The sequence below is a fragment of the Petromyzon marinus genome, chromosome 33 (genome assembly GCF_048934315.1).
Source record: "Petromyzon marinus isolate PM22_M1 ecotype Great Lakes invasive population chromosome 33, UKy_Petmar_22M1.pri1.0, whole genome shotgun sequence".
Taxonomy (NCBI): domain Eukaryota; kingdom Metazoa; phylum Chordata; class Hyperoartia; order Petromyzontiformes; family Petromyzontidae; genus Petromyzon; species Petromyzon marinus.
In genome coordinates, this window is record NC_133699.1 from 9,063,354 (window position 1) to 9,075,256 (window position 11,903).

The following is an 11,903-nucleotide window of genomic DNA, read 5'->3' on the forward strand; positions in this document are numbered from 1 at the left end:
ACACACACACACACTCACTTCTGAACACGACAAAGATACCCTGTATGGCCTTCACAGACTGTTGGGGCAAGTGCTGTTAGCAAGCACCTATGAAGACACACACACACACTCACTTCTGAACACGACAAAGATACCCTGTATGGCCTTCACAGACTGTTGGGGCAAGTGCTGTTAGCAAGCACCTATGAAGACACACACACACACTCACTTCTGAACACGACAAAGATACCCTGTATGGCCTTCACAGACTGTTGGGGCAAGTGCTGTTAGCAAGCACCTATGAAGACACACACACACACACTCACTTCTGAACACGACAAAGATACCCTGTATGGCCTTCACAGACTGTTGGGGCAAGTGCTGTTAGCAAGCACCTATGAAGACACACACACACACACACTCACTTCTGAACACGACAAAGACAAAGATACCCTGTATGGCCTTCACAGACTGTTGGGGCAAGTGCTGTTAGCAAGCACCTATGAAGACACACACACACACTCACTTCTGAACACGACAAAGTCAAAGCTCCCTCGTATAGCCTTCACAGACTGTTGGAACAAGTGCTGTCAGCGAGCACCTATGAAGGCCGGCACGGCACACGAGGTGGGTGGCCAGCACCACGCCCCGGCCGCCTTTGTCTCCCCAGTGGCGATGTTTACACACCGCACCAGGTACTCATTTGAGGCTGAGTCGACCTAGGGGAGGCCCAGGACCGGTTCAGATAATCGTCACTGCTATTGACCGTGAGCGGGAATCGAACCCGGGTCGCCAGGTTCGTAGTGCAGCGCGCTAACCGCTACACTTCACACATCTCCCCTGTCTTAGATTCTGCACGTAGCCCCATGCCCCCAGCCCTGGAACGCGGAGGGGATGGTAATGGGGTTGGGGGTGGGGGCTGGCGGGGCTGGGGGCTGAAGGAGGTGTGGAGGATGGGGAGAGAACACGGGGGGAGGGGGGCGGGGTCGTCCTCGCAAAATTGAGAGGCAGCAGTCGCCCCCCGCCCCGCGCTCTCGTCCTTCCGAGTGGCGGTCACAATTGTGGCGAGGGGAGGGAGAGGAGGGAGGGGATGAGTGGATGGGTGGTGGTGGTGGGGGGGGGCAGTCGATGCAAGGGGGGGGGGGTCCTGCTGATAAATACACGTGGGTTTCTGCGGCACCCGCAGATCAACGCCACTAGCGATTTAAAAGTGGCAGCGGCAGAGGCAACAACTTCAGCAGTTGCAGCAGCATAAGTACCATCAGCGAACCATCATCGCCAGCATCATCGTAATCATCGCCAGCAGCAGAGCGGACTTGTGCCAGCGATCAGGTCGCAGAGACGGCGCCTCCCCTTGGCGCGCGTTGAATAAACGAGCCCACGACGTTTTTTTTTTGGTACGTCGCCGATCGGACAACAAGACGCGAGTCAGAGAATCTCCGATCCCTTTTCTCTCTCCCTTTCTCTCTCTCTCTGCCTTGCCATGACCGCCGCCGAGAGCATGGAGGCGCTGCCCGTGGTAGCGGCGGGCGGCGGGGCCCAGCTGTGGGACATCTCGCACCCGCCCGTGCTCTTCTTCCTGCTATCCGCTCTGCTCATCCTCCTCGTCACCCTGGAAGCTCGCAAGCACGGCCGCTCTCATCAGCAGCAGCAAAAGCACAGCGCTCCCGACCCTCCGGGTCCCCTCGGATTCCCCATCGTCGGAAACTCCCTCCAGCTGGGACCGATGCCTCACCTGACCCTCAATGCCATGGCGCAGCGCTACGGGGCCGTGTTCCGCATCCACCTGGGCCACGAGCCCGTGGTGGTGCTCACGGGGGAGGAGATCATCCACGAGGCGCTGGTCAAGCGCGGCGCGGAGTTCGCGGGCCGGCCCGACTTCCCCTCCTTCGCCCTCGTGTCGGGCGGCAACAGCATGTCGTTCAAGACCTACAGCGAGCTGTGGCGCGTGCACCGGCGGCTGGCGCACTCCACGTTGCGCGCCTTCTTCACGGGCACGGCGGCGACCCGCCGCGTCTTCGAGGGCCACGTGCGCCTCGAGGCGGCCGAGCTGTGTGCGATGCTCGCGGAGGCGACGAGCCGAGCGGGAGGCTGCGGCGTCGACCCCAGCGAGCCGACGGTGGTGGCCGTGGCCAACGTCATCTCGGCGGTGTGCTTCGGCAAGCGCTACGAGCACGACGACGCCGAGTTCCGCGGCCTGCTGCGCAACAACGAGCGCTTCAGCAAGACCGTGGGCGCCGGCAGCGTGGTGGACGTCATGCCATGGCTCATGCGCTTCCCCAACCCCGTGCGCTCCATCTTCCGCGACTTCGAGCAGATGAACAACGAGTTCTTCGCCTTCGTGCAGCGCAAGGTGCGAGAGCACCGCGACTCGTACGACCCCGCGGCGACCCCGCGCGACATGATCGACGCGCTCATCGGGCACATCGATGGCGGAGGCGGCGACAGCGACGACGAGGGAGACGCGGCAGACGGGGCCAAAGCTGGCGCTGGCGGTGCGCGCGAGGAGCTCCTGAAGTTGGGGCCGCAGTACGTGGACAGCACCCTCACGGACGTGTTCGGGGCCGGCCAGGACACCATGTCCACGTCGCTGATGTGGTTCGTGCTCTTGTGCGCCAAGCACCCGGAACTTCAGGCCGACATGCAGAGAGACATCGACCGCGTGGTGGGACGCGAACGGCTGCCACGCCTGGACGACCGGCCGCAGTTGGCGTGCGTCGACGCCTTCGTGTGCGAGATGATGCGTCACGTGAGCTACGTGCCCTTCACCATCCCGCACGCCACCACCACGGACACTGAGCTCAACGGCTACCGCGTCGCCAAGGGCACCGTGGTGTTCGTCAATCAGTGGTCGGTCAACCACGACCCGGCAATCTGGCGCGATCCCGAGCGCTTCGATCCGAGCCGCTTCCTGGACGAGACGGGCGCGGCGCTCGACCGCGACCTCGCGCGCAGAGTCATGATCTTCTCGGCGGGCAAGAGGAGGTGCATCGGCTACGAGATGGCCAAGATGCAGCTCTTCCTCTTCTGCAGCGCCTTGCTCCACCAACTGAGCATATCCGTGCCCCCCGGGCACGTCGTGAGCCTGGAGGGCGTGTACGGTCTCTCCCTGAAGCCCAAGTATCTCTCGGTGGCGTTCACTCCGCGCGAACAGCTGCTGGGTCGACCGGGAGAGGCAGAGGAGTGACGCGAGAGAGTGGGAGAGAGCGAGAGAGCGAGAGAGAGAGTGAGGATATTACTGTGTTAGTGATAATGCAAGTGAGAGGTCGGGTGGGGTCGGGGGGGGGGGCAGCATAGAGAGTGAGCGAGAGTGAGAGCGCACATGCGTGACAGGGAGTGAGTGGGTGAGAGAGTGAGCGAAAGAGAGAGTGAGTGAGCGAGTGAGTGAGCGAGAGAGTGAGAGAGAGAGAGAACACTTTAAGACAGCGAGTGAGAGCGCGGGGTGGGGGGGGGTGTAAGAGAGATTTTAAATACGAGAATCAGGAATACGGAATTGAGAGGAGGCGCGGTCGGGGTGAGAGAGTGAGATCATATTTTAGAGCGAGTGAAGATATGAACGGGACAATTGCAAGGAGACACGACGTAGATTGGACAGAGATCGTGTGCGAGGAGAGGAGGCCAGAGTTACGTGATACATATTCATGCTGATGATGATGATGAGAATGATTTCTTAGAGAGTGGAGAGGGAGCGGCTATGCAGTGGTTAGCGCACAGCGCCGCACACGCTGTGACAAGTTCGATTTCCAGCCGCATCGAATGACATCTGAACGTGTCCTGCGGCCTCGTCCGTATAGGACTATAGGTCGACACGGCCTTGAAACCAGCACACGTAACTGGCATGGCGTACGTGAGCATCGCCACTTGGGGAGACAAAGGCGGTCGGGCGTCGTGACGGCTTTAATGGGTGGTGGATAACAGCACTTGCCCCAACATACGATGGAGACTATAGGGGGGGGGGGCTTTGCATGTATTTGTGTGTATGTGCGTATTCTGTACGCACATACGTGCGAGGTGTGTGGTGTCATTTGACGATTACACTCACGATTCCTCCTAGTGTGCATCGATCATTTTTTATCGATTATTTCCATTCGTTCGCACAGCCGACGGTGGGAACTGCGGTCACTAATGGGTTCACCTCGCGCCATAGCTGCGAAAAAAACACGTAAATCGATTACGTTGATCGATTCGTGAAAATGTATTGGTGTCGACGACGGTGCCATTCGTTACGGTCTCGCTTCTCTTTAATTGCGTACGCAGAGCAATCAATCAAGGGCTGCCGTGGTAAATAGAGACCCAAAACTCCCTTCTGTGTTGCCACGCAAGGAACACGTCTTTCATTTAGCCCATCGCCTGATGAGCAATCCAAACTAATAACAAACCCGAGATAATTCGAGCTGATATGAGCAAACGAAAAAAAAAAGCATAACCAACGTAATATGTTCAAGGTGATATTGGTCCGGACATTTATGGTAATTGTAGTAATATTATAAATATTATTATTGTTATTACAATAACACTATCGGTCTGGATGGGCTAACTGGCGTCGTGATTACATATATGTGTGCGTTTGTATTGTCACTGAACGGAAATCGGGCCCCTTTATATTCGCTGACCTCACCCAAGGGGACCAATTCACGCGTCGTTGGCGAATGTTTATTTGGCATCATTTTCTGCAGAGCTACGCCGATCGCTCACCCCTCCGCCATCGACAACGAAGGGGTTGGGGGTGCGGAGTGCGCACAGAGATCACAACGAAGACAAAGATCCCCCGCCCCCCGTATAACCTTAACAAACTTTTGGAGCCAACAGTCACACACACACACACTCACTCGCTTATACACACTCACACACACTGTCACACTTCGACAGGCGCTGACGAAAACAGCAGGAGCCACATCGCAAATTTGCCTCGTCAATTCGCTACTTTCTTTTAGTTTAGTTTTTTTGCGGACCGAGTGAGACACACAGAGACAAACAGATACATGGGGCCAAAATATATTTTCTTCTAAACAAAATGTATATGTTAAATGTTTGAATCGGATGAATAGCTATTGTTAACATCTTACGCAAATCATCAGACCCGATAGTCGCGTTTCCGCTCAGATACAAAACGAGACTCCCCCCCCCCCCCTCCCGTTCGATCTCATTTGAGTTGAGTGCCCCTTGAAAAAAGTTGATAACCCACGCGCGCATTTTTATATATCAAACGCACGCAACTCAAGCTCGTCAACTGTGGCAGTAAAAGATACAAAATGCTTAACCGTCAACTTTTCGTGCGGTGGCCCTTCTCCATCGCTAAAAGGGCCATGTAAAGAAGCTGAAGGGTCAGTGCCCGAAACGTCGCCGATTATATGCATATTGTTTTAAGGCGACAGTGTTGTCGACGAGCGTCGTGGGTTTTGTTTATTGCGCTTGTGCACCACCGCTAACGCACAAACATCACACACAGAACATTTTACAATCTACATTTTTATTTGATTACACAAATTTCCAGTTCACGCTCAGAAGTGAGACGAATGGTAGCGGCACCAGACCGGGAGATACCTTTCCGGTGTGGGAGGAAGGATTTCATCCAGCAGTGGATAAGACAATGGAGAATATTGATGACGATTTTGTACTCTTAAGAGATTGCTCGCGCTCGATTCATTTTAAACACTTTACAATCTACGATCGATATCTTAATCGCCTCTCTGCGCAAACGGTCGCACTAATAACGGAATCATTCGCTCGCTCGTTTCGGCCACTTCATCTTTCCTATTCTCAACCATATCCTGACAATTATATATTGTGAGAGGTTTTTTTCGGGGGGGCGGGGAGGTGTCCCAGGACAGCCCCCTAATTGGAATCATCTGTCTGTCGTGCAGACATCGCGTGGGATTACACGTGACACGTCACGTGGGATTCAAGTTGCACAATTACATACTGGGTGATGGGGGGGTCAGGTGAGTGGGTGGGTGGGCGAGGTAGGTGATGGGGGAGTAGATGGGCGAGTAGGTGGGGTGAGGAGTAGATGCGTGAGTAGGTACGTCAGCGTGTTGGCGAGCAGGTGGGTTTGTAGGTGAGTACGTGGGTCAGCAGGTGGGCGAGGTAGGTGATGAGCGAGTAGGTGGGTGGGCTTTACAAGTTTCACAATGAAGGCCCCCTACAACTGACCAATGAGCCACGGCACGCGACCGATTTCGACAAACCTCGGAAAGCTGAGCAGGTTTTGAGCCTGGATAGTGTGAGCATGAGCGACCACCATCCATAACAACACAAAGCTGTAGGCTGATGTGGCCAGCAGATGGCAGTGCAGGAAAACGAATTGCAGTACTGTACTTCTATGTTCCCGCATATATGCACCTGGCCTTGATGAACCTGCACGGACCAGCGTGGTGAAGTATGGTCAAAACAAACGCTATATGGCGTAGGGTAGGCCCCTCATCCAGCAGTGTATTGATGAAAGGGACTATACATTACTTGTATTGTTACATATTCACGTGATCTGATCTCGGCGAAATTTTAGGCGTAATGTGTTCGTGTAAGCGTTCCTTTATCCTGCGTTGATTTCGCCCGAGATCTCAACCAAGCTCATGTCGACTCATCTACAGCGCGGTCAGCCACCATCACTGCAAGATCTCAACAATACACTCACTCATCCACCCACTCACTCACCAACCCACCCACCCATTCACTCATACACTCAACCACCCACTAATCCACCGATTGACTAATCCACCCTCTCACTCACCAACCCACCCACCTACTCACTCATCCACTCACTCATCCAATCACCCACCCAGTCATCCACTGACTCACTCATCCACCCACTCACTCACCAACTCACCCACTCACTCATCCACTCACTCATCCACTCACCCACCCACTCATACACTCACTCACCCACCCACTCACTCACCAACCCACCCACTCACTCATCCACCCACCCATTCATCCACCGACTCACTCACCAACCCACTCATTCACTTATCCACCCACCCACCCACTCACTCACCCACTCATTCACCCACTCACTTATTCACCCACCCACTCACTCACCCACCCACCACACCAGCAAGTCACAACACTTATCTCCCTGTTGCTTCCTTCCCTGGAACTGCTCCACTTCGGAATTCCCTCCCAGTATCACCGCCTCTCCACGCACTCCTATCATTGCAACATTCACAGTGCTGATTGTTGCTGGCCACATGGAATTTCCAGCTTTCGTGCCCCTATGCTCAGCAGCCGTTATATACATATTTTCTAAAAAAAATATGCTTCAAGTATAAGCAGCCTTCCATTTTTTTAATACACATCATGTGCATGCGGTATTCATATTTATAGTCTATAAAGACGTCGATCTGTTTTACCCGCTTCGCAATGCCGCCTGTCGGTCATGTTATCTCCTAATTCTCACCGAGTCGAACCTCGCGACCCATTGCTCACTGCCGTATATTTGTTCTTGTCCGGGGCACGTGAGGTTCGTCGCAGTAGTAGCATCCGCAGTCACGAGCGAGAGCTATTCTCAATGTGGTGTGCCGGGTTCAGAAATGTGTTGTTTTGTCGGGTGTCCCACACCCCGATGATGTTAATCCCTGAGTATAATAACTACCGATATCGTATTATGAACATTGTTATAATAATTCAAAGAATTATTTTTTATCCCAAGTGATCCATTGGGAGACAGTATTCATTACCTACGTATATATGTGCAAAGGTATTCCAGTAAAAATACCAAATCAGTGTTTTAATTGTACTACGGCATGTAACCTTTGATTCACTACTAAGGCAATACATATATTCTTTACGAAAATTTTAATTCAAATCTAATGATAATAATTGTTGTTATTTCGGGGGACAAATTCCGAGTGTTGTGTGCACTTTATCACGATGTGAAAGTACAGCTGCCGGTTTATAATATTCGCCGTGATGTGTTTGTCGGCGGTGATTGTGTGCGCGTGTGCGCGCTTTGTAATAAACACTATTAAACATGTAAGAAAATCGACAATAAACACACGTGAAGTTTATCACCAAATGATCTCGTGCGTAACTGTGTGAATCGATTTCTTACGTCAACATACAGTATATGCATACTGTATTAGAGATCGCATTTAGGTATTGACGTCTTCGTTCCCCTACAACCTGCGAAGTCGGAGGGGGGGCTGGAGGGAGGGGGGCCTGGAGGAGGAGTGGGGAGGGGGCCTGGAGGGAGGGGGGGCTGAAGGAGGTGGGGCTGGAGGAGGAGGGGGCTGAAGGAGGTGGGGGGTGGGCCTGGAGGAGGAGTGGGGAGGTGGCTGAAGGAGGTGGGGGTGGGGCTGGAGGAGGAGGGGGCTGAAGGAGGTGGGGGGGGGGTGGAGGGAGGGGGGGGGCATGACTGCCGTGCTGCGTGGAATCCCGATTGAGCAAACTAATTTTGCGGGTAAACTTTTTTTTTAATTTGACAGAGATTAGACCGTGACGCCGGCACACAATTCGAGAAGTTGGAGCCATTTCAGTTCCGTCTTGAGAACTCAACTCTGTAAATCGGCCTTTAACCCCCCTCCCCCCTCGCCGAGTTCAGGACACGTGCCCTGCAGGTTCTGTAAAAGGGGCGACATCAGTGGGATCTATGGATGAAATGCGCTACTTGACAAATGTAAATCATTAATGCTCATTATTATCGAATAACGTCACGTGATCTGTAACGTGCCCACGACGGTTTTGAAGCAGACGACGCGCATTTGTTCATGGTTAATGCACCCGCGATATTAACCAGGGCGGACGCGGGGCACGAACCACGAATCTCTGCCAACACATGGTAAACGCGTTACGGCTAGGCCATGTCACCCTCAATAGCCTTTGCATGCACCTGCACCCAGTGGAGGACTGGGACAAAAAAAAATCGGCCCAGACATTTGTAAACACGCCGAGTCCAAATTGCCGTATAATCTCATTGGCCCATTTGGGCTGGGTCCAAAAACAACAAATGGGCCGATGAGGAATAATCTTTGGGGCTGCCGAAAATTGGACTCAATGGCAACTGAGAGCGTAAACAAGCAATAGAGGGTACACATCGAGAGGTAATAAAATAATCAAACCAAAACACATCTATTTACTTTTTTACTCTGATCACATTTGAAATTTCCCCACACAGGCCGGCTCACCGGCACCTCGGAATTGACCGGCCCACCCGGGAATTTGCCGGGACAGCCTCATGGCCATTCCGGGCCTGCCTGCACCGACCAGCCTCCTCGCTTTCTCTTCCCCTTGCTTTGGACGATTTGCTTCATTAACCTTCGGTACCTGGCAGACGAAACGCCCATTGGCAGATCGGTGCCACGTGCTTTCCTTTGCGCCTCGTCGGGACAGCCGTCGCTGGGAGGAGGGTGGGTGCCCCCCTTGGCTCGACTGCAGCAGGGGACGGTTTGAGATGTCATGCCAATACATCGACGGAAGTGCTCTAGAAATGCAATAAACGAACTTCAGCCGGGTGGTGGTGGTGGTGGCTATCCACGCGGCTGCCCGTGATCCAGACAGCAGCAGCGACGGTTGGTGGATCACCACACACACGCAGATGTTGTGAAACTCCCTTCCCATGGGCGTCGAGCAGCTGACGTACCTTGGCTCGCCGGGAGAAGGCTGTAGCAACAACAACAACAAAATGTGAACTCTACCTGTTCCATCGGCATGGAATTGAGTGTTTCCCTATCGCACGCGTGGGTGTTTTCCGTGCGCTCCGATTGCATCCCATATATATAGGTGTTCATTAATCGGCCGATAGCACCGTCATATATAGAGGATCGCAGAGCTTGGGCAATCGTTGGCGCCGGCTCGTCGTCTGAGCTGTTGCTATCTTCCCCACGATGGATAATGATGGGCTGAGTGAATCAAAAGTCGATATTTGAAGTCATAACCCTACGATTACTTGGTGTCCCTCTCTGCCCATGGGGCCACCTGGTCGGCTAACAATGGGAATGGATCTGGATATGAATCAATTACAATTGTCAGAATGATGAGGAGAAGAGGGCGAAGGAGGAGGGGGGAAGGGAAATATATTCCAAACCCCAAAATGGATGAGAAAAAAAACCCCACACAAACCGGCGGAGTAAACTCTCACGTCCAGGGCGCTGTTCGCACATGAAATCAATTCCCGCCACCAGTCGCCTCGCCCCCCCCTCGCCCCCCCCCCAACTCTGAGCAAAGGGAGTCTTTTCAACCAAGAGCAGCAAGAACAACAACAGAAAGAGACCCCCAGGTTCGCTTCTCCCCCCCCCCCGCCGCCCCCAACCCCCGTATACATTGTGCACTTATTTATTTATTTCCTCTTCGCTATTCAACAAAAAAACGGCACCCCCCTCCTCCAATTAAAGGCGCGCGCGCGAGAGGGGGGGGGGAGAATGCGAACCAGATGCGGGCTGGAGCACAGTGGCCGTCAACGCGCCGAGACCGCGCAGCGCACGGGGTGACGCCGGTGACGAGTTAATGGGTCGCGGACTCGCGTGCGACTCTATTAAAGAGGGTCTCTCTCTCTCTCTGTCTCTCTCTGTGTCTCTCTCTCTCTCTCTGTCTCTCTGTGTCTCTCTCTGTGTCTCTCCCTGTGTCTCTGTGTCTCTCTCTGTGTCTCTCTCTGTGTGTCTCTCTGTGTCTCTGTGTCTCTCTCTGTGTGTCTCTCTCTGTCTCTGTGTCTCTCTCTCTGTCTCTCTCTGTGTGTCTCTCTGTGTCTCTCTCTGTCTCTGTGTCTCTCTGTGTCTCTGTGTCGCTGTGTCTTTCTGTATCTGTGTGTGTGTCTCTCTCTATCTCTGTGTGTGTCTCTCTCTGTCTCTCTGTCTGTGTTTCTTTCTCTCAAGGTCGCCCGGTGGTGACTCGGCGGGAGCTGATGGGGCGGGTGGTGGTGGGGTTGGTGGTGGAGGTGGTGGGGTTGGTGGTGGTGGAGGTGGTGGTGGTGGGGTTGGTGGTGGTGGTGGTGGGGGTGGTGGTGGTGGTGGTGTTGGGGGTGGTGGTGGAGGTGGTGGTGGTGGTAGTGGAGGTGGTGGTGGGAGTGGTGGTGGGGGTGTTGGTGGGGGTGGTGGTGGAGGTGGTGGAGGTGGTGGTGGGGGTGGTGGTGGGGTTGGTGGTGGTAGTGGAGGTGGTGGTGGTGGTGGTGGGGGTGGGAGTGGTGGTGGGGGTGGTGGTGAAGGTGGTGGTAGTGGTGGTGGGAGTGGTGGTGGGGGTGGTGGTGGAGGTGGTGGGGGTGCTGGTGGGGGTGCTGGTGGGGGTTCATAATGGCCATGTCGGACGCAATAAACTACACCAGCAGTGTAAACTGCGGGTTCAGTCCTGCCACCCCCCCCGTGATTATGCCCCCCCCCGTGATTAAACCGGTTTCTCAAGCGGAGTGAACAGCGATGAGGTGATGGTCTCGGCACGGTCTACGGTGACTCACATAGAGACCCCCATCGAGCCACGTAGCGATCCCATAGAGCCACGCAGCGATCCCATAGACCCACACAGCGACCCATAAACCCACATAGCGACCCTATAGACCTACATAGCGACCCCATAGACCCACATAGCGACCCTATAGACCTACATAGCGACCCCATAGACCCACATAGCGACCCTATAGACCTACATAGCGACCCCATAGACCCACATAGCGACCCTATAGACCTACATAGCGACCCTACCATAGACCTACATAGCGACCCTATAGACCTACATAGCGACCCCATAGACCCACATAGCGACCCCATAGACCCACATAGCGACCCATAAACCCACATAGCGACCCTATAGACCTACATTGCGACCCCATAGACCTACATAGCGACCCTATAGACCTACATAACAACAACCGCCATTCGCCACTAAGTGGCGGTGACGTCACCACGACGCTTGTGCCAGGCTATGTGCACCCTAAGGCCACTGGCAGGAGGTCACGGGGCAGACCCAGGTGCCACGGGTCGACTGACTGAGATGACTGACTG

The 11,903-nt window shown here is 54.2% G+C and overlaps 1 pseudogene; it reads left to right on the plus strand.

Moving 5' to 3' along the window:
• Window positions 1-1,144: 1,144 nt before the first annotated feature.
• On the plus strand, window positions 1,145-7,996 carry LOC116948393 (cytochrome P450 1B1 pseudogene; annotated as a pseudogene).
• The last annotated feature ends 3,907 nt before the right edge of the window (window positions 7,997-11,903 follow it).